The sequence below is a fragment of the Hyperoodon ampullatus genome, assembly GCF_949752795.1.
Source record: "Hyperoodon ampullatus genome assembly, chromosome: 10".
Taxonomy (NCBI): Eukaryota; Metazoa; Chordata; class Mammalia; order Artiodactyla; family Ziphiidae; genus Hyperoodon; species Hyperoodon ampullatus.
Genome location: NC_136923.1, coordinates 84,145,435 through 84,157,724, shown reverse-complemented (window position 1 = coordinate 84,157,724; position 12,290 = coordinate 84,145,435).

Below are 12,290 nucleotides of genomic sequence, written 5' to 3'. Positions count from 1 at the left end.
CCTCTAGAGGTTCAGGCAGATCTCGGTCTCTCTCTAGGACTGTGTGGTGGGAATGTAGGAGGAGATCGTGTGGTGAGATGGTCATTACTAAAGAGTCTATATCGCTTCTCACTGCTCCTCACTTTAAGGTGTATGTAAAGATCCCAATTCAGTAATGCAATAGACACCGAGATGTGGAAACACTTCTGCCCTCACATACCTTCATGCGTCTGTATGGAGAAATTTGCTCACTGGTCTATTACTCTCTGTCCTGTTTGTTAAGTACTCTGTGGTCAGGAATAGACTATTCCTTTCTTTACACAATCTCCTTTTCTCTGACAGGAATTATTCCATAAAAGCCAAAAGCCTTCATATCTCGTGTGTATGTGACAGCTGCGATTTCCCCACGCCAAAAACAAGCAAGCAAACACACAAATAAACAAAATTAGCCTTTATAATTAGATGCCCCAGGCAGGAAACGAGGATACTGGGTGGGCATTAGATCGCAGAGGCAAACTATCTGCAATGAACCTCTAAAGAAGGTCAAAACAGGTGGAGGAGCAGGGTGGGATTAGGGGTGGTGGACACCGCCTTGATTTCTGTAACACGCGCCACAAAGGAGCGGTTACCACTCTGGCTTTTCCCGCAAAAGATGCCGGACGAGCTGGCTGTATGACTTCGAATGCGGTTTTCATGCAGGCTCAGGGAGGATTTGGGGGAACCCGGAGGCGCAGCCTGGAGGTGCTGGACAGCGAGGCGGGTAGTCCCTCCAGGAGCGCGGCGGGTGCTGGGAGACTCGCGGAGCGAGAGCTGGGCTGTCTCGGCTTCTCGGCGTCCTCCATCTGGTAGGAAGCATCACGGACCAGCCAGGCGGTGCGCGGTGATGCTCTGCCTCAGCCAAATAGCCCTTGTCTTCCATGGATATCGTTCCCTTCTTGGGGTCAAGGCGAGGAAGAGCCAGAGTCCGCTCGCTCTTTCTCCTCAGCCTTCTCTCGGGGCTTCTAAAAGGAGCACCCCCGGATCCCGGGGAAATGCTGATTTCCGCTGGCGTAGAGGAAGGATCACATACACGCTTCCGCGAAAGATAAAAGCATCTCGAACAAAGCGTGTTTTATTCGCCAGGGTAGCCGCGGTGGAGGAGGGTAGGGGTGAAGAGGGTCCCTGGCAGTGCCTCGCGCTCCAGCTCTAGCTTGTCTCGGGGACCGAGCGCTCCCGTCTCTCCTGACTCTGTAGAGCGCGCACCGAGAACGCAAAGAAAGCATGCTCCAGTGGCGCAATCGGTTAGCGCGCGGTACTTATACAGCAGTATATGTGCGGGTGATGCCGAGGTTGTGAGTTCGAGCCTCACCTGGAGCATGTTTTCTGCCCTTTACGATTTCAGTCTCTTTTCATTCTACTGCTTTCTGTCCCTCTTCTTTAAAGAAAAAGCAAAAAAGAGGTAATTACATTTTCCATGGTGAGAATGCAGATATTCCGTGATTAAGGAGGATATTTGGTCATTTTTCAAACATAGGAAGAAATCACAAGCCAAAAGGAGGCAAATTGAACATGTTCAAGCAAATTCGATTCTCCTCAATCAGGAGAATTTAAAGTCAGGTTGTACAGCCTCAGATGGGTCTCCCTCACCCTTTCCTCGCTCCTTTTCAAAAACCATTTCTCAGATCCTTGGGGACTGAGCAAGGAGGAGGAAAACCTGGGTCTCGTGCTCTGCAATTTCGTGCAGCTGTCACCGGGGCTCACGGATTTGCGGAAGCTGCTGTCAGGCATCTTAGCTTTGAGTTCACAAGATTTGCAGTGAGGTTGCTGAACTCCATCTTTGAAATATAAATGTGCTTTGAGTCAGGCTCCACCGCCTACTTTACATAAACCAGACTGGGAAACAGAAAAAATTTCCCCCAGCAATGAAACATAGGTGGCTATGTATGTATCTCTTCCTAATTTCATCAGAAAATAAACGGCCTGGTTTGGAAAAACGACATTCATCCTGACGCTGTGTCTGAAATAAATGATTGAATGTTGCTCTGCTTTTAACCAGTTTATCCTGGATTTTATTGTCTCACAGGGCCCCCCTTCTCTTCTGTCTCTTACATATGGCTACATCCCACAGCTCTATCTCAGCTTTTTTCTCATCCAATGATATATACATTCTTTGTATTATATTCATTCCCTTGATTACAACATCTCTCTAAATACTGATGATTGTAAGATTTTTTTCCCATCCAGTGCTCACATTTGAATCCAGACTTATGCATCCTACTGCCTACAGGACGTTTTTGTCCAGAAATTCACGCAGGTCTGTTACATCAACACGTGGGATAATCATCAGCTTCAAATCCACTCCCTCTCCTGTGCACTGTATCTCAAAGGCAGTCATTCAACAAATACCTGATGCCTGCTTTTTGCCAGATCCACTCTAGGTGCTGAGATTACTGCAGTAAAATTCAAAAAATCAAGCCTCTGCTCTCTGGAATCTAAGTTCTAGTAGGGAGAAATAAACAATGAACAATTAAATATAAATATATAGTTAGACAAAGTGATGATACGTTTTATAGAGAAAAACAAAAATAGTATAAGAGGGATCAGGGATACCAGGGATTATGCTGAGAGTGCTATATGAGGTGAGGTTGTTAGAGAAGGCCTCTCTAAGCAATTGAGCAGAAACCTGAAGGAAATAAGGGAGAAAGTCTTGGATATATATGTTGAAAGAGGTGGAGGCAGAGGTAAGAACAAATGCAAAAGCCTAGACGTGGGAATGGCCCCATGAGCATAGTTAGAGAAGAACAAGGAACAGAGGTCGCTCCAGTAAGTCCCCTACGTACGAACCTGCAAGTTGCGAGCTTTCAAAGATGTGAATGTGTGTTTGCACATCCAACCACGTAAGTTAGTTCACGTGTCTGGCGTACCTTGTCATGTGCGTGCATCCGCTACAAGTGGGTGTGTTTTTGTGTACTTTACTGTACAGTATTGTATAGAGTACAGTAGTACAGTATCTTTATTTCAAGCCCAGGATGTCTGGAGGCAAGCACAAGAGCAGTGGTGATGTAGATGGTACTGCTAAGAAGCACCAGGAATTGGAGGCTCAGAGAAAGGACGAAGAGAGACAAGAGGAAGAAGTAACTGAAGAACCAAAGAGATTCACGATGCAGGCAATGGCAAGGGGATTTTCTTTCTTTGAGGAGGCACTGTTAGTTTTGAGACACGGGACCTGAAGGTAGAACGGTGCACGAAGGTTGCAGCAGCCGTTCAGAATGCAATCCAGTGCTACCATGTCATCTACGACGAGAAAAAAAGAGCTACTACCCAGACATCACTGTATCGTTTTTTTCAAGAGGGTAGATAGAATTGAATCCAGCAAGGAACCAGAACCTGTGCCACCAACGTCAGGCATTAGTGAAATTGCAGCTTGCCCTCCATCTCCAATTGCTGACGATCCTTCAGCTCTACCATCTCCCTCCTCCATTCATAAGTCTTCTTGCCTGTGCACTCAATGCCAGCTGTTGGACTGTACTACTGTACTTTTCAAGGTACTGTACTGTAAGGTTAAATTTTTTTTTATTTTTGTGTTTGTTTTTAATGTATTATTTGTGTGAAAAGTATTATAAACCTATTACAGTACAGTACTATGTAGCTGATTGTGTTAGTTGGGTACCTAGGCTAACTTTGTTGGACCTCGGAACAAATTGGACTTACAGATGCACTCTCCCAAGGGAACTCGTTTATATGTAAGGGACTTACTGAATTTTTAAACAGAAAAGCCTCTTCAATGATTCTTAAAAGCTAATGCATGACATGATATTTTATAATACTAGTTAAGACAGTGACCAAACGACGTTTGAGGAAACAGTGTGAAAGTAAAGTTGCCAGAGGCACAAAGATGTCTCCAGGGGCTATTCATGTTTCCTGTAGGAATCTCAGTCCAGTCAAGGGCTGGGGTTGTCCCTGGTTTCCATGGCTTGATTTTAGAACTCTGTAATGACTCTGGTCACACCAGCTTCTGCGGAGCTGTTCAAAACAGAAAACAGAGATACAGTTCTCTAACATTTCCTTTTTAGTAAGACATGTATGTACAATAAGCTTCACCCATTTTAAGTGTACAGTTTGATTAATTTTGATAATTGTATTATTTCCTATTGTCACTGTAACAAATTAGCACAAACTTAGTGGCTTAGCACAAAATTATTGTCTTGCAGTTCTGTAGGTCAGAAGTCCGAAATGGCTCTCACTGGACTAAAATCAAGCTGTTGGCAGGTCTGTGTTCCTTCTGGAAATTCTCGCAGAGAATTCTTTTCTTGCTTTTTCTAGCTTCTAGAGGCTGCCCACATTCCTTGGCCATGGGCCCCATTCATCTTCAAAGCCAGCAATTGCATCACTCTGATCTCTGCTTCTGCTGTCACATCTTCTCTGACTCTCATCTTCTTATGCCTCTCTCTCCTATCTTTAAGGACCCTATGATTATATCAAGCCCACTTGGATAATCCGGGGTAACCTCCTTGTTTTAAGATCCTTACCTTAATCACATCTGCAAAGACCCTTTTGCCATGTAAGGAAGCACATTCACAGGTTCTGGGGACTATGGTGTGGACATCTTTTGGGGAACCCTCATTTGCCTACCACAGTAGTTATATACCATTGTACACATAGCACTGCATTTAACATGGAGAACAGCACTTTCCCCTAAAAAGTTTCCTCCTGCTCTTTGGTAGTCCATCATCTCCCTACACTCCTGCCTCTGGCCACCACTGATCTGCTTTCTATCGTTACAATATGTCCTTTTCTAGAATCTCATGTAAATAAAATGATACCGTTTGTAGCCATTTGTGTTAGATTTCTTTTACTTAGCTTAACACTCTGCTGATCTCTGTGGCAGAGAAACATTTTTGATTCCCGGCTTCTCCACACTCCCCATATTTACCTGTTACTGAGTCTTCTCAATTCTATCTTACCTCCTTAATATCTCTCAATATTTCTGTGCTCACAGTCCATGTTCCCGAAGGCCTCTGTACCTTGGCAAATACTCCTCTTCTGCCCTGAAACTTCTTTGCTCCTCCTTTTCATTTGCTTCTACTTCTTCCATTGGAGATCACTCGTCTGTTCTCAGGGCGTGATGAGAGCTCCACCTCCACGGTTTGGATCTGACGCTCTCCTGTGAGCTACATATGCTGTGCCAGGCACTTGATGTATTAGTTCAGTCTTATCTTAATTCACTCTCATTTATTGGGTCATAAGCTCCTTGGGGGAGACAGGGACTACATCTTCATTGCTTGTTTATTTAGCACCCAGCTCAGCTGCTGACTGAAGAGATTGTAACTCTCACATACTTTTTCCGCCTGTGGTTTCGTGGAGGTCTCTGCTTCCTTTACAGCACTATTTTGTCTTACCCCATTCTCACTGCTTAGGGTGAAAGTTTATTGTATTGATTTAATTTATTCATTTTGGCAAAATAAAGGTTAAATTTCAGCTCTGGGAAATGAGCAACATTAGCAAGAGAGTTTTGTTTTGTCTTGCAGTTTCTTTCACTAAAGGAATGTAAAGATCTGAGGTCAGAAAAGAGATTTGCCAGTGCAAATAAAAAGGAACTCTTAAGCTCTTTTCTCCACAGATAATGCTCATCTTCCTCTTGTCCATGTGACAGATGCCTACTCATACTTCATGGCCCAGAAAAAAATCTGATAATTTATTTCTCCTTACTAATAGACAATTTGTAATATTAAATTCACATTTATCTCATTGTAAAAATGATGTATTTACACATACAACTATCTTCCTACTAGTTTGCTTATCAAGGACAATTGCCATGACTTTATTTTAAAAAGTTTTTTTCCAATTAAGTAGTCCAGTATGTGACACTTAGTAAAGCCTCAAAAATATCAATCGAGTATCAAAACTGTACAGTGGAATAAAGTCAGAACTTTGGATAGAAGAGGAGGATAGGAAAAGAAGAAGGAAAAAGTAAGGTGGTTTGGATGGGAATGATGAGAAGGAAAAAAAAGTGTTTCTTTCTGGTTGTTCCAGATGAAAATATTGGACATTTTGAACACTGTTTCTCAAGGTTTTTCTAGAGTTGATATATGCTTCTGCCAAATAACAGACTAATATATATGTTTGGCTAATAATTAGAATTCGAAATGAGTTTGTTTTAACCCCATCGTAGGGTAAATAACTACTGTAGATCTCATACTATTATGAAAAAGAGTTAAATATTCTGCTTAAAAAATTTTCCTGTTCATATAAGAATACTCCAATAAGTTTTTAGACTATAGAATTATAGCATCTTATATAATAGTGGAACAAGAAACTTTTCTTACCATTTTGACCTTTTGGGTTTCTTTACTATTTATTTCTCCCTAGTTTCCGTTTCTGTTGCTGATGCAAGCTGAAAAGATTTGTATCCTTAAAGGGTCTCCAAGTGATTTTATCTATAACATAAATATGGCCTACTTTGTGTCTTTGGCATGTCCAAATTATATTTCATATAACTACTTTGTTAATTTTCAAATTTTTTGTATACATAATATATTCATATGGTTCAAAATATTTTATGTATAATGGCCCTCCCTTTTCCTATCCCCAGCCAACCAGTTCCCCTCAGTACAGGCTATTCATTTATGTTATTAGTTTCTTGGAAAACTAGAATTATTCTCACTCTCTTTGCCAGATACCATTCTAGGAGAGGGTCTGGGGAGGAGCCCATCCCTTCCCATGTAGAGAAAAATTTGGCCACACCCAAAGAGAGGTCTGGCCTTTGCTCTCAGCTTTTGGGAGGTAATCTATATCACATCTAATAGTAGTGTATTTGGGGTGCGGGGGGTGGTGGGGTTGGCCATTCTCTGTAGCCATGTCAGAAAGAGCAACCAGGTGATTTACAGCGAGGGCTTCAGTTCACTCAGTATCAGTCAGCCTAGCGAGTGAGTTCAAGCATGTGGGTAGTCAATCACTCATGCCTATGTAATGAAACTCCAATAAAAATTCTGGACAAGGAAGGTTGGGTGATATTCCTGAGCTAGCAATAGTCTGTGTGTATTGTCACACATCGACGTCAGGAGGGTAACTCATCCTGAGGACAAGGAAAGTCTTATATTTAGAACCCTGCCAGAATCTACACTATATGTCTCTCCTTTTGGCTGATTTTAATTTGTATCCTTTTTCTGTAATAAGTCATAACCAGTGAGCGTAATAGCTTTTGGTGAGTTCTGTGAATTCTTCTAGTGAATTATCAAACCCAAAGGTGTTTCTGGGAACCCCCCAAAACTTGCAAATAGTGTCAGAAGTGAGGACAGTCAGGGGGACTTTGCTGTTTGACTAACTCCAAGTAGAGAGCTAAATACCTCTTCCAATTTGACAATGCTTCCCATGCAACACATCAATTGTAATATATCAAATAAATTAAACTCTTTCTAGCACCTCTCTTTTTACCTCTTTTTCTAGGGCCTTCTGGGAAATCTCGAAGCCAGTTTTAGCTGCAAATGATGTACATTAGGACTTGATTTGAAGAAGAAAAAAGTCAAAAGTTGTCAGATATTTTGAACACCTAATTAAACAGGATCACATATTACTGGAAAGCAATACTTGGTTGCCTAGTTAATCAAAGTAACAATAAGATTTTAAAAGTAGACATAGAGGACTTCAAGTTTCTACCCCAATTGTAAAAAGTTTGGAAGTCATCACTCCCTACCTCACAACAACAGGAAAGCTAAGAAAAATTCAAAACTAACAACTCTTCTTAGATATATCAGAGAATTGAGTCACAGGGAAACCTGCTGACAAAAAAACTAGAGAGAGAGGCAGATCCCATGAATCACAGTAACCAGGGGGTAGAAGTCCAGGAGCAAAAGCTCACAGCTGGAGCCAGTACTAGTTGGAGTATCCAGTACATAAACTCTAATTGATATGCTAAGAGGAGAGAAAAAAGAAGCTATAAAATGCTCAATTAAACCCAGAGAAGGCAGAAACAGAGTGGAAGACAAAGAATAAAACAAAGAATAGGAAAATGAATAGAAAGTAGTTACAAATATAGTAGATATTAATCCAACAATAGCAATAATCACATTAAATATAAATGTTCTAAATACACTAATAAAGAACAAAGACTATCAGAGTGAATAAAAAGACAAGTTACAACTACATTGTTATCAGTTGAGTTGTGTTTCCTCTGCTCCAAATTCATATGTTGAATCCCTAACCTCCAGTATTTCAGAATGTGGCCTTATTTGGAAATAAGATAATTGCAGATGTCATGTGGATAAATGCAGATTAATTAAGTTAGGATGAATTTATACTGGAGAGGAGGGGAATCCTAATCCAATAAAACCAGCATGACATCTCCTTATAAAAAGGGGAAATTTGGAAGCAGACATGAACACAGGGAGAATGCCTTGTGAAGAGAAAGGCAGAGATTGGAGTAGTGCATTTACAAGCCAAGGAACACCAAAGATTGCCAGCAAACCACCAGAAACTAGGGGAGCTCACAATTTATATTTATAACTAATCTAAATACTCTTTCAAATAACACTACACAACTTCATGTGTAGTGCAAATACCTCATAACAGAATTTTCCCAATTCCTTCCTCCCATCAATTATAACACTGTTGTTATTCATTTCAATTATCTATAAGTTACAATCAGTGAATACATTGTTGCTATTATTTTTAGCAAACTGTTATCTGTTAGATTGATTTTAAAAATAAAATAAAATATTTGATTTTACCTTTAAATATTCCTTCTGTCTTTTGGGTTGAACTGTGTTTCTCCAAAATATTTTGAACTAATAAAAATTAAAATACAACTTATCCAAAGTTGTGGGATGTAGAGAAAGTAGTGTTTAAAGGGAAATAGACAATGAATGCATATACGAGAAAAAAAAAAGAAAGATCTAAAATCAATAAGCTTCCACCAGAGGAAACTAGAAAAGAAGAGCAAAATAAATCCAGGGTAAGAAGAAGAAAAGAAATGACTGTAAAAATTGAACTTTAGAACGGAAATCGATCAAATTGAAAACAAGAAATTAATGAAAAAAATCAACAAAACCAAAAGCTGGTTCTGTGAAAAGATCAATAAAATTGATAAACCTTTAGCCAGGTTAACAAAGAAAAAAAAGAACACAAAATTACTAATATCAGAAGTGAAAGAGGGGCCACGAATATTAGATAATAAAGGAATATTACATATTATTATTTATGCCCACAAATTTGATTACTTAGATTGAATGAGCTAATTCTTCAAAAGATACAGTTAAAATCCCAGCAAGTTACTTTATATGTATTGATAAACTGATTCTAAAGTATATATGGAAAGACAAAAGATCCAGAATAGCCGACAGGATGTTGAAGAACAAGGTTGGAGGTCTGACATTATCCAACTTCAAGATTAGTTATAAAACTACAGTGATCAAGACAGTATGGTACTGGTGAAAGAATAAACAAATAAATCAATGAAACAGAATAGAGAGCCCAGATATAGATCTAAACCAATATAGTCAACTGATCTTTGACAAAGGAGCAAAGACAACTTAACAGAGAAAGGACAGTCTTTTCAACAGATGATTCAGGAACAGCTAGACATCCACATGCCAAAACAAAACAAAACAAAAAACAATCTAGACACAGATCCTATGTCACAAAAATTATTTCAAGTAGATGATAGACCAGACCTAAATGTAAAATGTAAAACTTCTCTAGATAACATAGGAGAAAAGCTAGCAGACCTAGGGTTTGGTGATGACTTTTTGCCATCTGCAGGGCTTACGGGATCTCAGTTCCCTAACCAGGGATTGAACCTGGGCCAGGGCAGTGGAAATGCTGAATCTTAACCACTAGACAGCCAGGGAACTCTCATGGCAATGACTTTTTTAGATGCTACACCAAGAGTATGATCGGTGAAAGAAAAAAAGTGATAAATTGGACTCCATTAAAATTAAAATCTTCTGCTCTGTGAAAGCCCATGCAAAGAGAATGAAAAGATAAACCACAGACTGGAGAAGATATTTGCAAAACACATATCTGATAAAGGACCAATATCCACAATACGCAAAGAACTCTTAAAACTTAGCAATAGGTAAACAACCCAATTTTTAAATGGACAAAAGATCTGAATAGACATTTCATCAAAGAAGAACTACAGGTGGCAAGTAAACGTATGAAAAGATGTTGAACATATATACTTAAGGATTTGTAGATTAATACAACAAGATATCACTACATACCTTTTAGTAGGCTAAAACCCAAAAGACTGACAACATCAAATGCTCTTGAGGATGTGGAGACAGAGACTCACTCATTGTTGATGGGAATGCAAAATGGCACAACCACTTTGGAAGACAGTTTGACAGTTTCTGACAAAACTAAACATTGTCTTTCCAGATGATCCAACAATTGCACACCTTTGTAATTACCCAAATGCATTGAAAACCTATGTCCACACAAATATCTGCACACAGACATTTATAGCAGCTTTATTCATAATTGTCAAAATATGGAAGCAACCAAGATGTCCTTTGTTAAGTGACTGAATAAACGGTGGTACACCCATACAATAAAATATTATTCTGCACGATAAAGAAATGAGCTATCAAACCATGCAAAAGACATGGAGGAACATTACATGTGTATAGCTAAGTGAAAAAGTCAGTCTGAAAAGCTACATACTGTATGATTCCACCTATTGAACATTCTGGAAAAGGCTATAGAGACAGTGAAAAAGGTTGATGGTTGCCAGGGGTTGGTGGTTTGTGTGAGGGATGAATAAATGGAGCACAGGAGATTTTTAGGGCAGTGAAACTATTCTGCATGACATTATACTGATGGATACATGACATTATGCATTAGTCAAAATCCATAGAACTATACAACACAGAGAGCAAACCCTACTGTAAACTATAGACTTTAGCTAATAATAATGTACCAGTATTGGTTCATCCATTGTAACAAATGTATCACACTAATGCAAGATGTTAATAATCAGGGAAACTCCGAAGTGGGGAAAAGATGGTATATAGGAAGTCTCTGTATTTTCTGCTCAGTTTTTATGTAAACCTAAAAATTCTCTAAAGAATAGAGTCTAGTTAAAAAAGTAAACATAAGAGGTAATGTAATTATAAATAACCTTAGCTGTTTCGAAAGTGGAAAGACTTTGTTACCTTAAATAATCAAGACATAATAAAAAGAGTGTCCTAGTAGTTAAATTCTGCCATTTTAGGAGGTAATGAACTGAATTGTTATCATAATGCAAAAGCACGTAATGGTGAGAGTTGAGGGGTGGATTTTATATTTTAACCCCAAATGCCAAAGGTAAACAAAAACTGGCAACAAAACCAAACCAAAATAGTGCTCAAACAAGGAAACAAAATCAAATCCTTACCATGCAACAACTGACACATGTCTGGAGCACAGGGCCCAGGAGCTGGACTCACTGAGGGATCTCCAAATTGCCAGTCAGGAAAGAGCCACAGCAGGCATGCGAGGACTCGGTGCCTGGATGGAAAAGATGGGTGTCTGAGGTGGGCTATGACTCATGGCAACAAACTGTCAAAGACAAAACCCAGATAAATGAGATTTATTTTATTTGGACTATTGCATTCAGGAGAGAACTCCAGATTCAAAGATCAGTGTCTCTGCAAAGTGGTTTGCCTTAGATTTTTATAGGGAATAGTAGACGAGCTACAGGTGAAGTTATTTACATTGGGAATTGCTTGGAAATCTCAATCAGATGAATAGAAAATATTTATCTCTGGGTCGTTACCTTTAAGAGGATTGTACAGAAAAGGGTTAACATAGAAGCCTGAGATTGCTATTCTTAGAAAGACCATCTTGCAAGATGGGCCCTTAGCTGGCATCTGGAAACTAAGATTTTGAAATAGTTCCCACCATTTCTTAAATGACACAAGTGCCTCACTCTGCCTAAACTGCAAACAATATGGTTTATCCTGAACACTTTCTTTCTGAGAGTTCTGGTACATGCTAGGCAGCTACCAATAAATATCTGGACACTGAGTCTCTAATGAATGAATTTCCCTTGTGGACATTTCCCATGTGTTGTCTTTGCAATTATATACAATATATATTATGTATAATATTATATATATATATATATATATATATATATATAATGACTCCTATTTATAGATTAGAATGTTATTGTTGTTAATGGTGCAGCAGGTACTGACTTTGGGATTTCTCATTATTCATGGTGCCCAGTTAATTAGGCTTTAATTACAACAACTAAACATTTCTAAATATTGTATTTCCATTTTCAAATAGTTATGATAGCACTTTTCTATGTAAAATTGTGTAAGAAATAATTTTATTCGGATCAGTGG